Source organism: Pavona decussata, unplaced genomic scaffold (assembly GCF_977016875.1).
Source record: "Pavona decussata unplaced genomic scaffold, jaPavDecu1.1 SCAFFOLD_3, whole genome shotgun sequence".
NCBI lineage: Eukaryota > Metazoa > Cnidaria > Anthozoa > Scleractinia > Agariciidae > Pavona > Pavona decussata.
The window spans coordinates 236,529-261,371 of record NW_028145427.1 but is presented as its reverse complement, the minus strand read 5'-3'; the positions used below and the strand labels follow the sequence as shown (position 1 = coordinate 261,371).

The 24,843-nt window shown below is 41.6% G+C and overlaps 1 long non-coding RNA gene and 1 pseudogene across 1 annotated transcript in view; one reads left to right on the top strand and one right to left on the bottom strand.

The window, feature by feature from the left end:
- Positions 1-24,843, top strand: part of LOC146489735 (uncharacterized) — a 213,204-nt gene that overhangs the window by 107,824 nt on the left and 80,537 nt on the right. The gene's annotated exons all lie outside the window — the stretch shown is intronic.
- On the bottom strand, positions 3,960-6,853 carry LOC146489740 (uncharacterized; annotated as a pseudogene).

Sequence of the window (24,843 nt, the reverse complement as noted above, 5' to 3'; positions counted from 1 at the left end):
GAATTAGTGCCAATGACAGTGACACAGAACTCCTATCCAGTGATTCCGAATGCGACTCTGATTCTCACACAAGCACTTCCGAAAACAACTCTGAGTTGGATTCAGATGACTCCGAAACGGATGGCTTTGTTCAACACTCATATGAGGTATTATTTGTTCCAGACGACGACATCCAACAAGTAAGCGTACGCTTACAGTAGCATGACAATATAAAAGGTATGCACTTAAAGGCATCTATGGTAATGGTGGCGGCGAGGAGTGAGTGCGTGTGTGTGTGTGTTGGTGGGGGGGGGGGGGGTGCGACGTTATTTTTAACATAACAGAGGGGGGGGGGGGCTTAGAACTAATTTTTTAGTTTTGGAGGGGGGGTACTGTCTAAGTTTTTGCTAGATAACTCTGGTTTTTCAGCCCCCCCCCTCCTGATAATTATTGCACAGTCCCTAACGCGGAAAAATAAAATCTTAGCACGAGCTGTTGAAGTCCAAAAAGAAAATTGGAGGCATTTTTAAAATTCGTTTTGGATTTCAATAGCCCTTGCTAAGATCTTCTTTTCCCGCACAGTCACAAACCCCGCAAGATTACCTTTGTATTAGGAGGCTCGTACACCGTTCTTAAAAAGCTACCGGGCGACCAATTTTCCATCACTTTTTACAGTCGAAGCACTAAATTAAGTACTGCTTATTTTCGACCACCTCTCCTACTACTTCCAAGCTCAACGACAAGCCCGATACATCTTAAAATGTAAAATAGCAATAATAAACACAATGATTATAGTCTAGATAAAAAGCTACGCCCCCACATCAAGGACACACAACGACTCCTTGTGAACTATCTTTTCTGTTAGGATCAGACAACAACTGAAACAGTGAAAACCGTAGTGTTATTACTAAAATAAATAAAATAAAATAAAATTTCAGTCCATAACATCAGGAAATGAATTCTTAGGCATTCAGATGAATACAAATTCTTATGTATTCGGAGAAATATAAGTTCTTATTTATTCACTGGAGATTGGGTATTTTAGGTATTGAGAGGGTATCAAAACAGTACAGTCAAGTTCCTCTTTGAAACGAGTTTCGAAGAAAGAACAGTGCCGATCGACCTAAGTCTGCTAACGAAGATTTCCCACCAGAATGCTGTAAACGTATTTTCTCGTGGTGTGTCCCTGTTATATTCAGCCGTTTCTTTTTCCTCTCAGTAATTTTTCTGGATATTGGATTGTCACACATTTACAATTTAAAAAGATAATTCACATTTTAAATGACTTTGAAAAGTCTCCGAAGATCTTGGACCGGAGATCCTCAGCACATTTTGTTTTCTTAGGAAACAAGAAATCCTCATAAAACAGATAAGCAAAAATAAATGATATATTTAAAACACACTATAATACGCACTGTATAAAAATAGAATATGTAGAATAATAGTTAAACTATCTATTGTAATTATATGTAAATAGCTTTGATTTGTTCCCCTGAAATTCTAATATAAAGCAGCTATCTAATCTAGCCTATAACAAAATAATCTATTTAATAAACATTCAACACTATCTTTCTTTCCGTCAAAAATATCTGGGTGTTGAATACAGAATTGATGAAAATATGTTTGCAACGACACAGAAAATGATAAAATTTATTTACCTGCTCATAATAAACCATGCGGACATCAATTATGCATAAAAAACCTAATTGGTTATTTTAGTTTTGGAAACAAAACAAAAACCTAAGAAAAAGTTAACACATCTTTAATTGTCATGGCACTTCATTTTGGGGATTTTTTTTACCCAGTCATGGATATTAAGTAAACCTCGTAAAGAGAGGTCATACACACAACTTTAATCTTACCATAGGAAAAGCCGATGCTGTGCTGCAGGAAAATGGCCAAGTGTGACCACAGCTACTGTGGAGCTAAAACGACATTTTTCTTTTCACGTTATTACATACATTCAACTTCATTTTAAAACGCTGGCCACAGACAACTGAAAGCTGGTTTCCACGTGGGGCGTTTACAAATGAACAAAGCACATAGGCACAAAGACATATTACAAATAACTGCGAGCGCATTTAAATTACAGCACACTAGGTTACACCACAAAAGGATAGACTACTGCAATACAATTACACTGATTACATTACATCACAAGAATATGTTTTGAGAATAGCGTAGCCTTGCTAATGATGGGTAGGCTGTCTCCCCGCGGAATTCACCGAGCGATTTGGCAAGTTAAGCCTCTTCTTTCAAATTGTTTCAGAGCATAGCACCACTATACCAAAAACTGCCTTTAAGAAAATTTGTTTTAGCCTTTGCAACTACTAAATCTATCTTACCGTTCCTGAGTTCGTATTTTTTTCTCACAATCGCCGACTCTCAGGAGCAAGTTTCTCAGATAAGGAGCATATTGTTGTTTACTGATCACAATCAGGAGTTCGAACTCTCCAAGAAAAACATCATATGGGTACCACAAATCTCACATAAAAATGACAGAGCGTTATTTAAACAATGATTATGCCAATATTAAACTCGTTGCCCACCTAATACAAACATTTAGTGTGACGCAGCTACATGCATACCAGTGGATAGAAAAAATGTGTTGAAGAGTATTTACTAAGTAATAATCAGCCGATCAGAATAATCTAGAATACAGTTAGTGTTTAAAACGTTAAATCGCTGGAGTAAACAGAAAACAAGCTCTCTAGAATTTTGGATAGCAAAGTAAAAATATAAAAAGTCTTGCATCTGTACAAAGTTCATTTCTTTGCTAAAAATATGTTCATTGTCCTTTGTGAAAAACCAATTGTTATCCCATAAGTATTTGTCACATTGGAGGAACCGTTGACAATGTCCTTGGCTTCACTTTTGCGGTCTACGAATTCCTGGTAGGACTGAAGGCGGTTCACAATCAGTTGGTTCACCTCGCGCATCCGGACGCTTTGTTTGCGGTCTGGATCTTCACTATCTTTCTATTCTCCTCAGTTGCTATTGTTGTTGTTATTGTTGCTGATTCTACTAGGTAAATTACTTTAGTCTAGCTCAGTAATTGTCATTGAATACAACTTGTTTTGAAATGTCCCACCTCTTATATCAGACACACAATAACTTTGAAAAAGGCTACTGAGGAATTAAATCACGGTAACAGAAAGTAAGTACGTAAGTGATAAAAAAAGGGAGGAAAGAAAGAAAGTATAAGCTAAGTAAGTTAGTTGGCTGGCTAGCCAGCCAACTTGAAGCAAGGAGGCAAGTAGGTAAGTAAACAATGTAGTTTTAAAAAAAAGGTGACAAGAAAAACCTGTGTAATTCGTCTATAGGCCCTAATAAACAGAGAAGAGAAGGTAAAACCGAAAAGAAATAAAATAGAAGATAGAAACACCTAAAATTTCAGAATATTCCTAGAAAAAAACTAAATTGCTAAAATCTGTTCACATACTATTCTAACTAATTAAGTCAATTGTACGCTATCTCAACTTGATTTGAAATGTCCTAAATCTAAAACGACTGCAGAATAATGAAAAATACTACAAAATAGAAATACGGTCACTGATAACAAGAACCAGTACCTTACTGCTAACTGCTAAACTGCTAACAACTATTTACAAAACGTATTTCTCCTAAAAAATATTTACAAGAACTACATTAACTACTAAAATCTACCAAAGAAAGCTATTCCACATCCATTTAGTCAACTTTAGACTACCACATTATTTTCAAACACTTTGGCTACAATTGCCTTAAAATGTCCTAAATCTGTATCAGATAGACATTCTGAGACGTACAAGAAAACTACTCGAAAATAATTAAACATACTAGAGATATCCATAGCCTATAAAAATTGCTACCTAAAAGCTACTGTTTTTACATGAATAACAAATAAAAACTACTAAAAACTGTCAAATATCTTTGCTATTAACTATTCACAAATAGTCGGAAACAGAGATTAGAGAGACTTACATGCCATTTCAAATTAATTATAATATTTCAGTAAACTGCTCCAGTTTTTGAATAATCTCTTCCATATTTGGTCTAAGCGCAGGTTCTGTCTGCAGGCACCTCCGTACCAGGCCTCTAAGCTTACGGTTCGTCACCATTAAGAGTTGCTCTTCACGCCTTCCAGGATCTGGTAGTTCCCGGATACACATTTCGCAGAGAAGAACACCGAAGCTGTAAACATCAACCTATAAAAACAAAGAATAACCTTAATATGAGTATTGAACTACAAATACATCTGTTGTCAATTTCTAAAACAATACGAACTTTTTACCGCATACAAATGCTACTTGTCATTGAAAGGAAGTAAAAGCGTTGTGCGGTAAAAATCACGAGGCTGTAAAAATGCCCCGGGGCAGACTAATACCCAGGGCCTCGGGAAGGAAAATGAGGAAAATGCCCCACTAATGCCCGGGGGATTGTTGCTCATGGAATAGCTCATTTCGGAATTGCTTTGAACCTCATTATGAAAGCGAGACTAAGTGCAAAGCTTTTGATGTGAAAATTAGTTTTGCTTGCATATGAATGAAAACTGATTTTCATAATAATAATTATGCATAAAGCCTCGCTTTCATAATGAGGTTCAAAGCAACTCGGATATGGCCTATTACATGTAGTTTATGTACCGGTAAAAAGGCTTTAAAACAAGCAAAAAAAAATCTACGAAACTTGAAATCACAATAACGGCTTCTCTTGCGAAATAAAAGAGTTTTTGACTTCTCACTGGCCGGAAAAATCAATTAGTGTTGGGCTCTTCTCAGATGTTTAGCAAACATTGGCCTCTGAAACCGTGTCGGAGATTTCTGATATGTTACTTCAAAACAAAGTATAGGCGATTTGAAGTTTATACATTCAAAACTAAAGCAATTTCTGTAAATCTCCGACCTGGTTTATGAGGCCAATGCCTGCTACAGATCTTACAACCACGGAATGTTTCGTAGATTTTAATGGTTATTGGTTATGTGTGTAATTCACGTTTCTACGGCACGGCCGATTTGCACTTAAGGTCTTGTAGTGCGTTTAGCTTTTGTTTAATCCAAACTTTAAAATAATGCATAGGTTTGGGTAGTTTGCTCCAAAACTGAGCGCGACAAGGTCAAAAAGATTTAGTGTTAAATAGAGTTACCCACACAAGATTTGGCCTAATCCGCGACCCATCGGATTAAAACAATCTTGGAGCACTACAACCATTCTCCAACAATCTCCAAGAAACTCAAAGAACCACTTAATAGTTAAGTGGATTTTAAACTCAATAAATTGTACTAACCATGCCTGTTTGACTCGTAGAAAATGCTTCTGGTGCGCTGTAAATTGGAGCTCCGGGAGCCATTGTCATGGTATGTTGAATGAAATTAGCAGTGCCATAATCTGAAACTTTAGCCTCCACTTGTAACCCTGTCGCCATAGCAACACGTTAGCACTACTGACATCACGGTGAATAATAGGAGAGGGCTTCTTCTGGTGAAGGTAGTTAAGAGCTCGGGCAACATCCAGAGAAATGACAGTGATTTCTGTTTCAGAGAGTCCACGCCGCCCTAACAACGCTCGTAAACTTTTATCCATGAGCTCGGTGACAAACAAAGGGCTTCCCTCATCATTTGTTGCTCCAATGAATTGCAACAAGCAAGGATGGCGGCATCTTGAAGCAATGTTCATTTCTCTCTCAAACAAACGTCTATTATGAGGAGATAAAATCAACTCATGAATCTGTTTCACTGCTATACTACAGCCGCAGTATGTTCCCTCGTTAACGCTTCCCCAACCTCCCCTCCCAAGGCACTTGTCTGTCACTTGAATTTCATGGCGGGAAATGACCCAGTCACATGTTTCTTGTTGACGCTGTTGGCTCAATGTTTGCCGAGCTGCTGTAAGACTCCGCTCAAGCTCGTTCACCTCCTGTTCTTTTACCCTCATTTGTTCATCTTTTTCTCGGATTTGACGTTCACAATTTATCAACTCTTGTTCCATCTCTGTCACCTGTCTTTGTGAGTTTTCTTGTTGTTGTTCTCTTTCTCTCAGCCGCTCATGTAAGTTGGCTTCTCTCAAGTCTCTTTCTCGCAACTGTTCTTGGCAATTTGTCAGCCGCTCCTCCATCTCTGCCCGTTCTCTTTGTGAGTTTTCTTGTTGTTGTTGTTTTTCTCTCAGCTGCTCATGTAAGTTGGCTTCTCTCAAGTCTCTCTCTTGTAACTGTTCTTGGCAATTTGTCAGCCGCTCCTCCATCTCTGCCCGTTCTCTTTGTGAGTTTTCTTGTTGTTGTTCTTTCTCTCTCAGCTGCTCGTGTAGGCTGGCCTCTCTCAAGTCTCTCTCTCGCAATTGTTCTTGGCAATTTGTCAGCCGCTCCTCCATCTCTGCCCGTTCTCTTTGTGAGTTTTCTTGTTGTTGTTCTTTCTCTCTCAGCTGCTCGTGTAGGCTGGCCTCTCTCAAGTCTCTCTCTCGCAATTGTTCTTGGCAATTTGTCAGCCGCTCCTCCATCTCTGCCCGTTCTCTTTGTGAGTTTTCTTGTTGTTGTTGTTTTTCTCTCAGCTGCTCATGTAAGTTGGCTTCTCTCAAGTCTCTCTCTTGTAACTGTTCTTGGCAATTTGTCAGCCGCTCCTCCATCTCTGCCCGTTCTCTTTGTGAGTTTTCTTGTTGTTGTTCTTTCTCTCTCAGCTGCTCGTGTAGGCTGGCCTCTCTCAAGTCTCTCTCTCGCAATTGTTCTTGGCAATTTGTCAGCCGCTCCTCCATCTCTGCCCGTTCTCTTTGTGAGTTTTCTTGTTGTTGTTCTTTTTCTCTCAGCTGCTCATGTAGGCTGGCCTCTCTCAAGTCTCTCTCTTGCAGTTGTTCTTGGCAATTTCTCAGCCGTTGTTCCATCTCTGTAAGTCGTCTTAGTGAGTTTTTCTGTGGGATCAAGTTGGCTTCACGTTCTTCCTTTTCTCGCGATTGTTCTTGTAAAGAATGCAGCGTTGGTTGTCTTTCCCCATCATTGCTTGGTAAGGTTTCTGAGCAATTGAAAAATATGAACTCATGAGATTTTATTTTTCGCAGTTTCAGTGAGTTATTTCCTTCTTTGTCACAAGTTATTAATCAAAATTGGCTTTAAAAGGAAGAACAGTTAATTAAAAAAAAAAAAAAAAACAACGGCAACAACAACTCATAAAAATCTGGACGTTCTATTTTTAAACAAAAGGTTGTGAACAGATCATCCAAGCCATGAGACTTTTACATTTGAAGAATTTTACATGAGAATACAACAAAACAATCAATATTGTGCGTTTTTGAATAAATGAGGAGAATAAACCCCCCGAAAAAGGAAAAATCCTTCTACTTGTCAGCTGATCCATGCTGTGATGCTGAGAAGACGGGCCAAGAATAACTGTGTCACAACATAGATTTTCTTGTTTAAAAAAGTAAACAAGAACACCTTGATGGGTCTTTTAAAAACACCCTACTGTCTAGTACTTAGACACAAAGAGATAGCGGACATTCAAACTATTTTATTTCAATGAGGAAATTTCCTAATCTGATGCAAGCAAATAAGTTGTTGAATTATTCGCGTCAGATTATTGATGCTGGGTGTTGCTGGAAAGCTGAACGGAGTACTTTTTTTTTTGACGGGACGACAAAGTTTTACAAAAATGTGGGGAGGGGTTAAGAGCCATCTTAAAATCTTAAACTTTGCAAAACGTTGTACCTGAACATGCTAATTATAGCTTCATAAAAAGGGGTTTCACCGAACACGCTTTTAGTTATAAACATTTTAGGCTAAAATTAGAGGACAGGGCCCAGTTGTTTTCAGCCCGATTAAGCTTATCCTGGATTAACAACAACTTTGGTTTTAGTTTAATTACACAACAATAGAGATTTTTCAAACAGATTTTTGTCCCTCATTTTTGACGTTGACTTTTCTTTACTACCAGCTTAACATTAGGGTTTAAAACTATCTTAACGAGCGAGCAGAAAACCTCGGTTAACCTTTAATCGTTAATCGCCTTTTGAACAACCAGGCCCAGGTGTTTTAACAGGTTATACTGTTGCCGTGGTAACCTTTTATGTCAAGAAAACGTCCATAACTTGTTTACCAATAATTAGGCATTTGTTCGATGGAAGTATAAATCTGTTCAAGTATAGCTGATGAACAAATATTCTCGTTGGCTACTCCGAAACCCTCCTTATTTGTTTCTAGTAACTTAGTGTTCCTAAATGCTATTTATTTTGCATATCTTGGTTTTAGTTTTATCCAAGAGAACTCTAGAAATGTTTGTTTATGATCTGTAATAAGGCTTAATGGTTACAATGTAGTTTCACATGGCGTCTTGCTGTAGTCTTAACCTTAGCTATCTAGACCGGGGGGGGGGGGGGGCGATTCTACCCACGGCAACCTTGATCCTAAATAACTTTTTAACATTTGAGCAAACACCATGACACTTCAGGACTTTTTCCGAAATTTACCTCGGAAAAATTTGATTTATTAGTATCACCGACTTTGATGTTACCATGGCAATAAATCTTTGACAGGCAGTTTTTTCAGCAAGTATAAAATCCCTTTTTAAAATAAAGAAAAATTACTTTTATTACCGTAACGTTTATGTTTTTAGCTCATATTAGCATTTTTTATTGGTTTTGATTACTTTTCTCTTTATTTCGGCACCTTCTTAAAGTTTTGGGGAAACCCAGAAATCCAACATGACCGCCATTGGGCAATCATGTTGTAATTAACAGTCGATATGACGTCATAGATTCGCGTTGTGAACCTTAAAGGAAACATCTTTGGACGTGCTATCTATCCTCTAAGTCTCACTGTCACAGCTATAATACTTGCGAAGTTTTGGAGGAGGACGGGGGTGCGAGAGTGAGGTGGAATCCGTCCCTCCTCCGGCCCCAGAAGACAAAAAAGCCCGGTCTAGATGAGGTGTGAAACATGAGCAGGAGTACACCGGAAATGGCTATGCCCCTTGTAGATCCCCGGTAACCATGATCCCACTCTGAAGCTATATTTTGGGCTACAGATTAAAGTGTACGTCGAACCCAAGCACTGTATGTTCTATTCGTCTCGGAGATTTTGTTTGATGTAACAGATCTCAGTTCCTCTCCACAGTCAACGTGTGCTCTTCCCCGGAGTTCGGTATTATTTATCGCAGGTCAAAAACTTGTTATCACACAAAGCATTTTTATTTGGTTACACATTTAATTTTATAGTACATCAGCGCATGTCAGAAAACCAGTGACAGATCTTGTAAAACTATCTACAAAAAGCCACAAGAAAGAAAGCATGGTTTCTAAAAGAGGTTTTGTTTAGGGAAAAATGGTAGGAATATAGTCAATGTTAAAGGGACTATGTCAGCAGGGGGACATGCGCAGTAGAGTCAGTGCGTTGATAGAACCACTTTGAAATCGTTGGCCCAACTTTTTCAAATACCGTCGGAGAGTTTAGGAAGCTGAAGCCCTTTCCATCTGCCAGAATCGCGTTCATCTTCGGAAAGTTGGCTAAATTTTTTATTTACAAACGTTCCTCAGTAATTACAGAAGCTGTTTGTTGCAATATTTCTGAAATCGTTTCCTCTTGGAGCTCTATTAACGTGGATTTGCGATGTCCACTCGCGGCGGCTGTCGTTCTGGCTGCGGCCGAAAAAGAATATACGACAGCAACGGCACAAAACATAAAGTTTGGAATCGAGGACATCGAAGGATTTGCCTGGATAGTTATTGACCTTGACCTCGATATCGCTGTGAATGCATTGACAGATGATGAGTGTAAATCAGGCATGAATACAAATACCGCTCTCGCTGTTTTGACAAGCCGACACGTTCTTCGTGCCACAACTAAATAAATCAGTCTTGTGCAGTGTACTTTCGCAGTTTTGCAGGGGCAACCGCGGGATTTGGACGTAGTTTTTCGAGCACCAGTAGTTTTGCAATTGCAAGGATCGGCATTTAAACAAAAGAAACTCACACGAAAGTCATTATTTATCTCTGTATTGGCAAAGGTAAGCTGACCGATAATTTACATCAGACATCAGACAGCACATTAAACGCGAATCAAGCGGTTTAACTTAACTCATGTGATATACTTTCAATGACAGCACAGTCTGTTTCCATAAGCTTAGCAAAGCAGGCACGTGAAGAAGTATCTCCGCGCATGAGAAGTGCGATCGACACGACGGACGCAATGGCGGACAAACAATAATATCTCGTCCAGTTATATGCAAATTAGTCTCAACAGGACTCTACTGCGCATGTCCCCCAGCTGACATAGTCCCTTTAAATTAAACTTTGTCAGTGCCTGTTTTTGAGTAACACACTGAAAAAAAAATGTATTGAAAGGGTTGGAGGCATATAGGTGCTTGCAAAATTTTTGGATTTTAAGCTTTTATCAAAGATACAACCACATTCAGGGGAACTAATGGGCCCATGAACTGTCTAGGTTATAAACTTTCAACACAAATTAACGCAATCCAAAGAAAACAAACAAAAAAATCCCCACTTGTTTCCTATTCCTCTTTGGACTGCACTTGTTTTGACACGTGGACTGTAACAGTTTATTCAAGAAACTAAAATCTACTTACATGTAGAGTTACATTATTGCACACTGTCAGGTAAGGTAAGGTTAACTTTTTTTTCAGGGAGGCCCATTCAGCAACGAGGCGGATATCCAGAGGGATATATAATAATTAAAAATACAAGACATCGTAATAATTTAAAAATACAGAATATAATTTAAAAGTACAAGACATAAATTTAAAAATACAAGCAATAATTTAAAAAAGTATAAAATATAAACAAGCATGCAATAATTTGTAAGAACCTAATGTAAAGCTTTGAAAGAAGAAAGTGACTCGACGTTTTCAATACTGCGGGGTAAGAGGTTAAAAAGAGCTGAGCCCGAATATCTAAAAATCGTTTTGCAAGGCTAAGTTTGGGTTTGGGCAGATGTAAATGTGTTCTTCTGCGAGTATTGTAGCTATGCACGTTGTAATTTCTAGTGAAATAGTCACTCAAATATTTAGGAACTAGATTATTTAGACACTTATGTATTAAAGTACATTTATGTCGTTTCCGTTTTGTTTCTAGCTCAACCCACTCTAAAACATTAAAAGTATCTTTGGAAGAGTCAAGATTTTGTAATCGTTGAGGAGTTTTGCTGAAGGTGGATGACAATTCACCCCACAAGGTGTCTGTATAACATAGGATTGGTTCTATAAGTGTATTGTAGACACACTTCGCTGCTTTAAGAGTAAGGCAAGATCTTATTCCTGCTTAAATTCCCAGTCGCTTGTTGATGCAAGAAGTCTGCCTTTACAAGCAAGCATACATACAGGAGAGAACTCCTGTTCCATTTCCACCTTCCTCACTCGTGACACTTTCATTTCGCTATAAAAAAAATGCGAAATGTTTAAAGTGACACGAACATAACACGACGCGAAAATTAAGTGACTCACATTATGTCAATGATGAAGAAAGAATGAGTTTATAACCATTGAAACATTTAGAAAACCATATTTTTACATAAGAGAGGTAAGGTGCGGAACAGGTGCCTTCAGTGACAACTAATTCCCTACATCCATCAGAGCTGCAAGTTGCAGAGACAGCTATCGTCCAGTTTGTTTAACAAAAATGTTTCAGCAAGAATTGAAAGCCCTTAGATCAAGAAAGCCTGTTATGAAGAAGAGCCCGATTTGTATTTTGGAAGCGCTTCTGGATTAAGAAGGAATTCTTCGCGTTGGAGAATGCCTAAAGGATGCACTGCTCCCTGAGAAAGCTCAGCATCCCGTTATTTTGCCCAAGAATCATCATGTGTCAAAACTTGTTGTAAGGCAAACTCATGGATTTCAGAGTGGACACTCAGGAAAGGAGTATGTAATCTCCCTCATGAGGCAGAAGTTCTGCATCGACTTGTCAAACCGATACTATCGGAATATGTAGTGCGCAAAAGGCTTAAAGGAAAGCCAGGAGTTAACCAAATGGCAGATATCCAGGCGGAAAGAGTAACTCCAGCTAAACCTCCATTTTGTTATGTTCCTGTGGACTGCTTTGGTCCTTTCCTGGTGAAGATGGACCGGTGTTATGTCAAGCGGTATGGCTGTCTGTCTGTCTGTCACCTGTTTTACACGATGAGCAATCCATATTGAGAAGCTGGACTCACTTGACACTGATTCTTTCATCAACGCCTTTGTGAGGTTCTGCGCCGGGACAGGAGTACCAGAGAAAGTCTGGTCAGACAATGGCACTGTAGAGACCCAATGTCTCTACGCCGTGATCAAGAACAACTGAACACTTTCATATGCATTGAACTGTATTATTATTCCATGCAAATTAGCAAATAAACTTCCATCACGCCGAGCGAATGAACCGGAACAAACAAATAAACAAGCCAACCAACGATAGAAACCAACGATTCACTGAAATGAGTACAAATACATTGAAATTAGAAAATAAAACGCCGAACAAAGAAACTAGCAAACAAAATCGACAGATATAAGATGTACTTTCAAGTTTTTTGTGCCTAGATCACGGACAAAACCGAATAAGCTTGAAAACACAAAAATACAAAATATGCCCACAGGTATCCCAAGCTGTATGAGCGTTAAAATAAAGACCTTTGTTTTGACCTTTGTAATTTGAGTGTCACGATGAGTGTTACGCAATGGCGTAAATTATAAGGGTTTGTATGGGAATTTACGAACGTGTTTTGGAATCAAAAATTAAGGGCATGAATTGGAAAAAAATGGCTTACCTTGTCTCCTTGGTATCTTGCCAGTGTTTGTGTGCCGTATTTTGGCCATTTCAGCGCGATTTAGTGGGTTTTAGGTTTGCCGATTTCCTCTCTATATATAATCTCCCCAAGGTAGGTTACTGCAACGCGAGGCTCGGCAGATCTCCGAATAATAAAACAGCCGTTAATTCGCCCCAAAAGCTCCAATCGTCTCGAAATTCCACATAGAGCTCGCACCATAGCTCCTCTAACCACTCGCTTCCTTCATTGGACGAAAACGTCCGCGGAACGGGAATTTAACCCGGTAAAACTCAAGACGCTTGTACATCACAGACCTTCGAAACATGCTTGATTCATATGTTCCGTGCACCGACGGTTGGAAAATCGCCTTAGCAGCCAGGCCTCCAGGTTCAAATCACTTGCCCACCCGGTGGGACAGCGGCCAATTTTCGACCACAACAATAACACTCTCCCTCCGGTCCCTGCCAAGAGCGGATTGTCTCCATTGTGTTACATTCACCAATCGGAGCACGACAGAGTCGTGAGAAGTTCACCGCTTGTCATCAGCAACACAAACAGTTCAGTTTACATGTGAAAATCCTTCGCGCTGGCGGGAAGTCGTAGAGCAGCGCAACTGTCGCCGCAAATATTTTAAACTCGTGACACATAGTGCAGATGCGAATTAATTTCTGTCTTAGATCTCAGTTTTTGTTTATGCCTTTGCCAATACCCCGAGTCAGTTTTCTTAAATATAAATATAAACTCAGTTTTCTTAAATATAAATATAACTTCCACTCTGGTGAATACCCGCACGCTTTGACTTGTTTCGGCGCTTTGTCGAAATTTTCGCCGCCTCGATTGCGGTCGCGATGTTTTGAAAGCATCTTCAAGAGAGATGTTCGCCGTACGTATGCATGTTAAACCGCTTTCTCCTTTTCAATTCAAACGACGAGAAAATCCTCTATTTAAATATTGCTTTACTCCGATTGGTGAGCGTAACACAATGGAGACAATCCGCTCTTGGCAGGGCCCGGAGGGAGAGTGTTATTGTTGTGGTCGAGAATTGGCCGCTGTCCCACCGGGTGGGCAAGTGATTTGAACCTGGAGGCCTGGCTGCTAAGGCGATTTTCCAACCGTCGGTGTACGGAACATATGAATCAAGCATGTTTTGAAGGTCTGTGATGGAAAAGCGTCTTGGGTTTTGCCGTGTGAAATTCTCGTTCCGCGGACGTTTTCGTCCAATGAAGGAAGCGAGTGGTTAGAGGAGCTATGGTGCGAGCTCTATGTGGAATTTCGAGACGATTGGAGCTTTTGGGGCGAATTAACGGCTGTTTTATTATTCGGAGATCTGCCGAGCCTCGCGTTGCAGTAACCTACCTTGGGGAGATTATATATGGAGAGGAAATCGGCAAACCTAAAACCCACTAAATCGCGCTGAAATGGCCAAAATACGGCACACAAACACTGGCAAGATACCGAGGAGACAAGGTAAGCCATTTTTTTTTCCAATTCATGCCCTTTATTTTTGATTCCAAAACACGTTCGTAAATTCCCATACAAACCCTTATAATTTACGCCATTGCGTAACACTCATCGTGACACTCAAATTACAAAGGTCAAAACAAAGGTCTTTATTTTAATGCTCATACAGCTTGGGATACCTGTGATATGCCATGTGCTTTATCAAAACTCAACATCTAATTCGCAGAAAACAGTCAATGAGGCCAGCGGCTCACTGTATTTAAGCTGTCCTGAAATGTCCTACTTGAAGCCAACATCCTCCCCCCCCAAAGACTACCAAAGTAGTCTTTCACTGTCACTAAAACGTATCATCAATCAACAGAAGCAATAATACATAAACAGTGAAGTCCTCTTATGGCCACAAAATAGCCTTTTATGCAAGTTCAGTCCTTAATTTCCTGTTCCTCGAACTTCTTCAGCAACTCTTATTCTAACAAGCAAAGCTTCCCGAATATCCCTACGGAAGACTCCGTTAGCACTTCTCACAAGGATCTTGGCGAACAACACCATCGGAATCCGGCAAGGTTTCCTCAACTAGCGCCTTGGGCCACTGACCACGGGGAATGTGTCCGTCCTTCATTATGACTAGGTCCCCAACCTTGAAATTCGGTCTTTGTTTCAGCCACTTCTGACGTTCCTGGTAAGTACTCTTTAACCCAACGCTGCCGAAACTCGTTTGCCAAAATGTGCACATGTTTCCATCTTGCTTGGAACCGATCCATATCTCCAAACTCTCCGCGGACTGTACATGGGTTCTGACGCAGTAAGAGGATGTGATTAGGAGTTAGAGCATCCAAATCACTGGGGTCACTAGAAACTCTGGTGATCGGTCTGTCGTTAAGTATCTTCTCAACTTCAACAAGGAATGTCGCCAGAGTCTCTTCATTGACAAGATGCTCACCAACCATAGAATGCAGAATTCTTCTAACAGAACGAATCAGTCTTTCCCAAACACCACCCTGATGGCTAGCTGCTGGTGGATTGAAGTGCCATTGAATGCTATTTCGCTGCAGCTCACGCCCTATCCTTTCTTGGTCCCATGTCTTCATTGCCTTTATCACATCGCTTTCTGCTCCTCTAAAGTTCGTACCGTTGTCGCTATAAATTATTCTCGGTGGACCTCGTCTCCCAAGGAATCTACTCATGGCGTTGATGAAGCTGTCTGTTAATACATGTAGGTTGCTTGTAATCTCTATGTGGACAGCTCGGTACCAAAGGCAGGTAAAAATACAACCATACCGCTTGTGAAGTTTGGGGTTCTTCCTTGCTGATCTAGTAACAGGCCCCGTATGGACATAGAGTGGCCCAAAATAATCTATGCCCACAGCAGCAAATGGATAAATCAACTGGTGGCTATCTGAAGATAATCTCACTACTGGAAGAGGTGCCGTGATCTGTTCTCCCACCGAGGCATTGTGGCGTCTACATTTATGACATCTCTGCACAACCCGTCTGATGGACGAAATGCCATTAACGATCCAAAAACGTTGCCTTGTCTTGGCTAGCACTTGGTGTGGACCTACATGACCGTTAGCAAGGTGATAATAGAGTATTATCATCTGTTTGGCATCATAGTCCAAGTCTGAACGCTTCAGTCGTCCTTCTACTCACAGGAGTCCTTCCTTTTTGAATGGCTTTAACTTCGCCAAAAGACCCTTGCTGGACTCTAGGTTGTAATACTCTTCAGGAAAGGTCCAATGCTGGACATTTCTTACAATGATCTTCTCAGCTTCTTCTAACTCTTGTATGGAGGGTTGGGCAGTCTTCTGCTTCAATATTGCAGGTGAATTGTCCAGCCCTCTCGATGTCGCTCGAAGCCGCTGAAAGGCGTGGAGTGCCCGAGCAAGCCAGGCCACTAATCCTCTTAACTTTTCCCAAGTGGAGTATCTCCCAAACAGAACATTCCAGAAGTTTTCTTCTATCGTGGAGGCACTGACAGTAATCTTCTCTCTTTTCACTCCTTCATCTTGGTCTGAGAGTTGAATGTTAAGCTCGATGGGCTCTTGAGGCCACTCATCAGGATCTTTCCACAAAAAGATTGGACCACGTTTCCGTATCTCTAGCTTCTCCGTCTCGCTGACCTTCAATCCTCTAGAGGCATAGTCTGCGGGGTTATCTTCTGACCTAACATGACGCCATTGTGATGGACTGGACCCTTCTCTGATGACAGCTACGCGGTTAGCTACAAAAGTGACAAATCTCCTATTTTCGTTGAGAATGTATCGCAGAACGATGGCAGGGTCTGTCCAGAAGGTGACCCTGTTAATCCCGATATGACCATTGAGCTCTCTTCTGATGAGCTCATTCATTTTAATCAACAAGGTAGCTGCTGTCAGTTCCAACTTGGGTACACTTATGCCGCTTCTCAGGGGTCTCACCCGGGATTTACCCATCACAAAAGTGACATGGATCCGTCCTTACTTGTTGAAAAAACGCAGGTACGACACCGTTCCATACCCATTGCTTTCAGACGCATCTGCAAAGTGGTGCAACTCCACTCTTTCTACATCTCCAAAGTCAGACGGAATGAACGCTTGTGGGATGCTGAAATTATTAAGGCTTGCGAGACCATCCTTCCACTCTCTCCACCTCGCTATTAATTCTCCTGGTAGTCTTTCATCCCATTCGTACTTCATTCTGCACAGCTCTTGATTGATCTCTCTTCCTGGCAGATGTAAGGGACCGGCATAACCAAGAGGGTCGTATATTGTAGCAATCGAAGACAAGATGTCTCTGCGGGTTTCTGGCTGAATCTTGTCACCAACAACTAAGTTGAACGTGTCATCCTCCACATTCCAATGAATTCCAAGGGCACGATCTACAGGCAAACTATCCAACTTCAGATCTAGATTCTTGAAAGTCGGTGCGCGATCTTTAGGTTGAAAGGCACGTAGGACTTCTCGTTCGTTGGACATGAATTTCGTCAACTTGAATCCTCCTCTTGTTAATAACTCTTGAAGCTGTTTCGTGATCTCCACTGCTTCTCTAGTCGTCTTGAAAGACTTCAGAAGGTCATCCACATAAAAATCTTGCCTAACTGCGTCTACGGTCTCTCGGGAGAAATCTTCAGTGTTATCTGTGGCTGTTTTCCTAAGAGCGTAGCCACAAACGCTGGGGGAAGAAGTAGCTTCGAAAATGTGAACTAACATCTGATAGGTCTTCGGATCCTTTGTAAGATCTCCATCCGGAAACCATAAGTAGCAGAGGGCACCATGGTCTTCGGGTGAAACAAAGAGTTGATGAAACATCCTTCTTACGTCCGCTGCCATCGCTACGCTGTTTACTCTGAACCTAAGGATCACTCCTATCAATGAGCTCGTATTTTCTGGTCCCTTCTAATGAAACACCTCCGGACTTGCTGGCACAATCAAATACCACCCTTGGTTCAGCAGGCTTTCTTGGATGCCAGACAGCATGATGCGACAGGTACCAAATTGGCTTGAGGGTAGGGACCTCCTCATCAGGAACTATTCTCGAGGATCCTTCTGCTAGGTAGTTGTTCATGACTCTACTATATTGCTCATGAAATTCAGGATCCTTTTCCATCTTCTTCTTCAACAAGTACAGTCTCTTCCTCGCTGCTGGGGGACTATGAGGAAAGAAGGGAGGGCTGTGTCGGAATGGTAGTTTGAGCTGGTAGTGACCATCAACAAGAACTACTGATTCATCCATGATATGTTTTGCTCTTCGGTCGTCAACTCATAATCCTTGCTCCACATCTACAAGAGTATCTCCGAATTCAGTATTATACAAACGGTCCAACTGCATGCTCAGCATTTCTTCGTGATCAGACTTCAAGAAATTGATGCAAACCCCATCACCACCAGGTTCACCCATCGGACCATACACTGTCCATCCTAAGGGTGTATTCACAGCATAAGGCTGACCCTTAATCCCTCTCCTGATCTCTGAATTGTTCTCAATGATATCTGGTCGGTCACTTCCAATCAGGATGGAGACTTTGCATTCATCTACTTCAGGAGGTTCGATACCGTCAAGGTATGGCCACTTTCTGATTTCTCTGTTGTTGGCAAAATGCTTCTCTCCAATAGGTAGGCGTTCAGTCATTAAAACCAGGGGCGTAGCCAGCCATTTTTTCCATTTAAGCCCAAGTTGTACAGCGAAAGTCAGATATATGAAACTTTGCCAACGTCCAACGTAGGAACAGGTGGTCTTACAATCTAATGCTTTAATTAATACAGATGCAGAGCTGATTCCTTTTCCTTGTGGGATTTTGTTATATTAAAAGGAAAATTTAAAATTAATGCCTGGCATGATCATGTGCATGGCTATTACGGACTAACCATCACTCAAACGCAAGCCTTCTCAGTTTGCTTGCACAGAAGTCCCTGATGACTCTCTTGGAGTCAATTGGCATCTCCCTGTATGCGTGCATAAGAGCTAGAGATGATAGTCGCTCTGTCAGCATAGTGGACCGCACGTATTTTTTCACTCTTCTCATGGTGCTAAATGTTCTCTCTGGTGTAGCAGTGGACACTGGCATGGTGAGGAGAATGGTAAACACGGTGGCAACATTCGGATAGAGATCTTCACTTGTGCAGCTTAGTGTATCCTCCAGGTTGTTTGGTTTCTCCCCCTCGGTAAGCGCCTATGACTCAAGTCATAGAGTTAGTAGTAGTTAGTTAGTAGTTTCTCTTTTGAGTGATCCGAGCTGCATAGGTATGAGGTATTGACCCAGGAACCGGTCATTGTGGCTGAGCAGCCTGTCGTTGAGTTCTTGAATAAGATGATCAACAAGGGGGCAAGTAGGCTCTGTACCAATACTGCTGAGGTATAACGGCAGGTACGTTGGCTCGGTTACGCTGGATTGCAGATCAGCATCCTTGGCACGCTGGGCTCGACTTCACAACCTGCTGCCAACTCCTTTGCACGCTCAAACCTCCAAACCGTTTGGTCGTTTCTCTCCTCCCTTAATATACTGATGACTACCTTTGACTCCTTGGCTGCCTCAATGAGGTTGATAGATTGACCTTGAAGCATGATGGATAGTGCCACGTATTTGAAAGGACAAGCTCTGTTGCACATAGCGCAATTATAAAGTCGAACTACAGGATGGAGCTCACGTAACCTTTCGCTTTAGCGTCTCCATCCTCTGCAAGGCTCTCTAATGCCTGTACCACCACTGGATAGGCTGTACGGAAGGTATACAATGAGTCAGCCCTACTTGCCCATCGTGTCTCACGCAGGGTTCGCAACTTGGCACGCCGTTTCATCTCAACCCTTACTGCCGCAATTTGAGACAGACCCTCCTGAACTAACGCCAACAGTCTCTTTGCAGAGTAATGAAACGCAAAAGCTATCTGCTGTATAAGGTTCCGAGCATGTTTCTCACCAAGGGCTCCTAACAAGCATGTCCAAGCATTTTGAATGATCAGCTTATGTCCGTTCTACTTTCTTTCTAACAATTACAGGCGCACAGCTATCAAAGCCGCTGTAAGGCGGAAATCAACAGTCAACTAAATTTCCGTGCGCAAAACTATTTCAAAGTTCTATAGTAACATTTCTTTCCTTTGCTAACCTTTCAGCATTCTTAATATATAATATTAAATCCATTATTTTATTTTTCAAAATAAAACGTTGATATAGCTGGTATTCGCTATTCAGAAGTAAGCAACAGAAAATACGGCCTTTCGGCTGTTAAAAAAAAACTAATTACGAAAATTCCCGTGCTTAATGGCTTAAAGGCTAGCTACGCCCCTGAAAACTTCGTCAAGAGTGAACCTTGTCTTTCCATCTAGTGATTCTATCTGCAAGCAGGCTCGACGACCGCATTCTCTTCCTTCATAATTTACTGTGGTAAGCGTTAAATCAGCAGGTTCACTTTTGAGATCCAATTCTTCTAGCAATCCTCTTCAGAGTGTTACCGCCATAAAATCTTCAGGCTTTATTTTGATTGTTTACATCTTAATGACATTTCATGTAATCGAACATGACGTTGTTTTTTTTTTTTTGTACCCGGATGAGAGCACATGGCATGGTTTTTTGGAGAAATGTACTACGTGTTAAAAGTTTTTTGCAGCTGGCGTAAAATGCTTGTAGTCATTAAAAAGTCATCACAATGTTACCCGAAGTAAAAGATTTGGATTTGGGAGCCGCGGGAACATTTTTCTGGTCCTTAACGAACCGGATACGACGAGTGAATTGAAGAATTTGTTATGGAATCTACCCATTTGACCGATGGCGGTCTGCATTTGGAAGTGCGTGGAGCTATGAATACACAAATTGTTATCCTGAGAAAGAAGCGAGCGTCTGTGAAGCGACGAATTACGAATACCATAAAGAAGTTGAAAAGTTTTGTCGAGCAATTTGGAAGAAAGGCCATTATCCGCGGATATGTTCATATTCTGGAAGAATTTATAAACGAAGCACGTGTTCTAAATGATCGACTGGTGGCTGTTATTCCGGAAAACGAGCACGAAAAAGCCCTCACTTGGTACGAAGTGGAGCTGGAGAGAGTTCAGGAAGTGAAATTAGAGGCTGAAGCCCATCTTGAGCAAAGAGCAGATGAAAACGTTAGTGGATTGAGCTCGGTAAATGTGAGTAAAATTTCGAGTAGAAGTGCTCATGAAATCCGAGCAAAGGTGACTTCGGTGGAAATCAAAGCAAAACAGCTTGCTATGGAGGAACAGCGACAAAAGCAAGAGTTTGAGCAACAATTGGAACTAAAAAGGAAACTTGAACTGGTCCCGTGCGAAGCTGAGAGAGTTAGATTTGAAGCTGAAGAAAGGAGAAAAACTCAAGAAGCCGAAGACGAGGCTGCACGCCTTGCAGCCGAAGCTGAAATCCTTGAAAAGGCAGCAAACACTGTTAGGTATGATCACGACTCTTCATCTAATCGATTGCTTGATTTTGAGGATGATTCTTTGGAAATAATTCCTTTTTCTACTGCTGAAAAGTGTGTGGTCTCTCAACCACCCCCTGGTCTTGTGAAACAAGCACAAACAAATTAAGGAACTGTGTTGTCAACTAATAACACCTCATGCACTGTTACATCATCCACATCGTTTCAACAACCAAAGTTTAGTATTTCATTTGTTGGTCCTTTGAGTAAGTCAAGGCCTGTAAAGGTGCTACAGTCATGGATTGGAGATTTGCCTAATTCATGTTCTCAGCCCGACATTACACCAGTTATAGCTGACCAAAAACAAGTTTTTTGTGGCTATTCTACACGTCATTGCCTTCCCAAGCTACAGCTTAGCAAGTTTGATGGAGATCCCTTGCATTGGTCTGACTGGTCATCAATGTTTAAATCAATTGTTCATGATATGCTAATCTCTCCCTTAATGGAAAGATGCAACATCTTTGGAACTCTGTGGTCGGTAAAGCTAAGTCTGCAATTGAAGGGTATGGTTACAGTGGAGATTCTTACTACGAGGCACTGAAGGAATTGGAAAGCAGGTTTGGAAAACCTTCTCTTCTTGTAAAAGTCACGCTGGACAGATTGAGGAAAACTGCACGACTACAGAATGACAAATTCCATGAAGTGAGGAATCTATCAGATGTGGTGTCAACCACTGTGTGGACTTTCAAGAGGTTTGGATACGAGAATGATCTAGGAGCTGAAGCTAACCTTTCCCTTGCGGTGGATAAGCTGTCCCCAGAACTCAGAGTTAAATGGAAAGACTACATCAAGGCTGCAAACCAGCAGCGACTGACCCTGGTTGACTTGTGCAACTGGTTGAAAGGGCAGGCAGAGATCTATGATGATTGCTATACAAGAATACCAAGCCCTAAGTCCCCATTTCAGCCCTTTAGGAACAAATTTCGGTCAGATATTCCCAGTGGAGGAACTGAAAGGCAGAGCACTTTCTCTGGTAATTATTCATCTCATCAGAAGCCTATTGTGCCTATTGGGAGACGGACTGTGACATAACTTGTCTGATTGTTCCAAATTCAAAGCTTTGAGTGTTAAGGAGCGTCTCAGTGAAGTTCAGAAACATAAGTTGTGTTTTCGTTGCCTTCAATCTGGGCATTGGCTCAACAACTGTCCTTATTGGAAGCAATGTGTCAATGGATGTACACGACCTCACAATGCATTATTACATTCTATAAGGAGCGTCACTCCCTTGGGAAGCAGTGATTCCGTAGCAGCAACCTCATCCAATGAACATTCTAGCGCATCTCATAGAAACAGAGACTCAGTTTTGTTACAAGTGGTACCTGTAACACTTTATGGTCCAAAGGGATACTTCACCACGTATGCAATGTTAGACACTGGAAGCACATGCAGTTTGCTGTTGGCAGATGTTGCCCATAACCTTGGTTTGGATGGTCCGTTAGAAAGCGTGCTGTTAAATGGAATTCAGAAAACATCAGAACTGTTGACAAGGCGTGTGAGTTTACAAGTCAGTCCATTGAACGATCTTGGTAATCGATTTGATGTGAATGGAGTCCTGGTAGTTGATGGCCTGAATGTACCTGAAAGAAAGGTGGAACTCAAGGAGTTACAGGAGAAATGGCCACACCTGTTGGACTTAGAGTTGAATGAAGTTGCTGGAACACAGGTCACTCTACTTCTAGGCAGTGATGTCCCAGAGCTTATTGTGCCACTGGAAACCCGAAGTGGACCGAAAGGGTCACCAGTTGGAATTCGTACTGAACTTGGGTGGGCTATTACTGGCCGCCTACCTGGTTATATTCAAGACATTGAGTCAGTTTGCAAAGTTCATGTGGTGACTGCGGATGAAGAGCTCCACGAAACAGTGAAATCTTGGTGGCGGACTGAGAACTTTGGTTGCCGCTATGACTATGATACCCAACATTCAGTTGAGGATGCAAATGTCATGAAGTTTCTGAATGAGAAAACCCGAAAGATGGATGGTCGATATGAGGTTCCGTTGATTTGGAAAGATCAGAACATCAGACTCCCTGACAACCGCATTGTGGCAGTCCATCGTCTTAATGTTCTGGGCAGGAGACTCCAACGTGATCCTGAGTTAGCAACTGCCTATGAGAAAACAATCAGCTAAGACTTAGAGAAAGGGTACATCAAGAAGCTGACTAAGGAAGAAGCAAATGCACCCGTGAAGCACAAATGGTACCTGCCTCATCACCCTGTTCTAAATCCCAGTAACCCTGGAAAGGTTAGACGAGTATGTGATGCTGCTGCTAAGTTTCAAGGCTCATCACTAAACAGTCATCTTCTGAGTGGTCCAGACTTGATGAACAATCTTGTGGGAATTTTCATGCGATTTCGAGAGGATCGGATTGCAATTTCTGGAGACATCAAAGCGATGTTTAATCAAGTTGCTGTCCCGCCAGAGGATCAAGTTGCCCTTCGTTTTCTGTGGCGTCAATCATCTGGATCTGAAGCAGAAGTCTATCAATACCAGCGTCACATCTTTGGAGCCAAGTGTGCACCAGCTTGTTCTAACTATGCGCTTCTTAGAAGTGCAGAAGAAAATAAACTGCAGTTTCCAACTGCTGCCCTTGCAGTAAAGCGAAACTTCTACATGGATGACTTCTTCAAGTCCGTGGAATCGAGCAGCGAAGCTCTGGAGCTGCAACAGCAACTGGTTGCAATGCTGAAGCTTTCAGGATTTAACTTGACCAAATGGATCTCAAATGAGAAGGAAGTGATCGAGCGTATACCAGTGTCAGAGAGAGCTCCCTCTTTAAAGGTGGTTGAAGAAGAAATTGTCATGCCTGTGGAACGTGCTCTTGGTGTCATTTGGAACCCAGTCAATGGAACCACTGTCCCAGTCCATTAAACCCTGCAGATGATGGTAGCAGGGGACTTCTGGTTAGGTCGATCGGGTCAGAGAGCAGGTGGCTAAATGGTCCTGCCTTCCTGCATCTCCATGAAGAGAAGTGGCCAAAGGGGAATTCAAAACTTGAAGCCTCCAACCAACCTATGAATGACCTGCAAACCCAAGAAACGGCAGTAAATTGGACTGGTGCAGTGCAAGATTCAAGGCGCAAATTCATTTCTTTGGATAAGTACTCATCCTTGACGCAACTCCTCAGAGTAACTGCCTTCAGTTTTCGATCTATTTACAACTGCAGACGCGCAGTGGCTGAACGTCGGAAGGGTCTGTTGTCAGTTGAAGAGTTGGAGCAAGCTCGGAAATTCTGGATCCGCAAGGCTCAAGTAGAGTCCTTTCCCCAAGAAGTTGCCACTCTCAAGAAAATTCTACCCATTTCAAGCAAGAGCAAATTGGTTTCTCTTTCACCCTTCTTAGATGAAGAAGGAATGGTTCATGTTGGTGGTCGGATTGAGAGAGCCAATATACCATATTCTGGCCGCCACCCTTTGGTGTTGTCACCTGAGCATGAGCTGAGCCGTCTTATCGTCATAAACTGCCATGAGAGGCTTAAACATGAAGGCGTTGAACATGTCCAAAACGAATTAAGACAACAGTACTGGATTCTGCGCTGCCGTGCAACAGTACGAAAGATTCTATATCAGTGTTCTTATTGCAGAAGGCGAAGAGCAAAACCAGAAGCACCATTGATGGCTGGCCTTCCCTCTGATCGTCTACAAGTTGCACCGGCATTCTCGAAAGTTGGAGTAGATTTGTTTGGTCCACTGAAAGTGAAGCATCTCAGGAAGCAAGAAAAGAGATACGGTTGCCACTTTACTTGTCTCGTGACTAGTGTCTTCGACGGTTTATAGCAAGACGAGGTAAACCAAC